Raw genomic sequence first — 1,143 nt, forward strand, 5'->3', positions numbered from 1 at the left:
GAATCTTTTTCCTCTACTCCTATTATTCTTAGGTTGTATCTTTTTATGTTGTCTTGAATTTCATGGATGGTCTCTGTCAGGAAATTTTTAGATTTAACATTTTCTTTAATGGATACATCAATTTCTTCCATTGTATCTTCCAAACCTGAGATTCTTTCTTCCATCTCTGTAGTCTATTGGTTATGCTTTCTGCTGTAGTTACTGTGTTCTTTCCTAAGTTCTTTCTCTCCACAATTTCCTCTATTTGTGTTTTCTTTAATTTCTCAAAAAAAGACCCAATGTAACATAACACTTCACAAAATTTTGTGTCATCCTTCTGCAGGTGCCATGCAAATCTTCTCTGTATCATTCCAATTTTTCTATATGTGCTGCTGAAGCTAGCACCACATTATTTCTTTCAAGAGGTCATTAATAGTCACATGTCCTTGACTTGTGAATTTCACATTTTCACAAATTCCATTATTATTTGTAAATGCACAGATATGTTCTCAGTCAATGAATTATTTTCTGTGAAAATGCTCCCTGACCAAGGCAAATCTTTGAAAAAAAAAATGGTTTAATTGGGATATTCCTTACATATTTACAGAGAACATCCATGATGTCACATAGGCAAGCAGTCATATTGTTGTAGTCCTTCACCAAAACTGAGAGATTTTCATACTGAATCACAAGTGGCAGGAAGAGAGAGGGAGACTGAAAGAGACTGAGAAATAGAGAGCTAGCAAGACAGATTCAGAAGTAGCACCCGAGACCAACAGAAGAAAAGATATAAACTGACAGAGATGAAGAGACAGAAATTCCATTCTGACTGGTCACTTTCATTGGCATATCAACCTCAAAGCACACCCTTCTATAATATATATACAAAAAGAATTATATGTGTTTTAATATTTTTATTTTAATTTTTATTAATTACAGTTTATTCACTTTGTATCCACCCATAACCATCCGCCCCCTCCCACTCCCACCTTCACTTCCCCTTCTCCATGCATGCCCTACCCGAAAGTTCACTGATGGGGAGGTCTTCCTCTCCTTCTTTCTGATACAAGTCTATCAGATCTCATCAGGAGGGCCTTCATTGTCTTCCTCTGTGGCATGGGAAGGCTGCTCCCTCATCAGTTAGCGTGATCAAAGAGCAAGCCA

At 36.9% G+C, this 1,143-nt stretch overlaps 1 non-coding gene across 1 annotated transcript; it reads right to left on the reverse strand.

Annotated features, from left to right (window-relative positions):
• Positions 1 to 277: 277 nt before the first annotated feature.
• LOC132651700 (U6 spliceosomal RNA) lies at positions 278 to 384 on the reverse strand. Its single transcript, XR_009589283.1, has one exon. It is a non-coding gene; the product is annotated as a U6 spliceosomal RNA (small nuclear RNA).
• Between the last annotated feature and the right edge of the window lie 759 nt (positions 385 to 1,143).

Source organism: Meriones unguiculatus (assembly GCF_030254825.1).
Source record: "Meriones unguiculatus strain TT.TT164.6M chromosome Y unlocalized genomic scaffold, Bangor_MerUng_6.1 ChrY_unordered_Scaffold_23, whole genome shotgun sequence".
NCBI classification, from domain to species: domain Eukaryota; kingdom Metazoa; phylum Chordata; class Mammalia; order Rodentia; family Muridae; genus Meriones; species Meriones unguiculatus.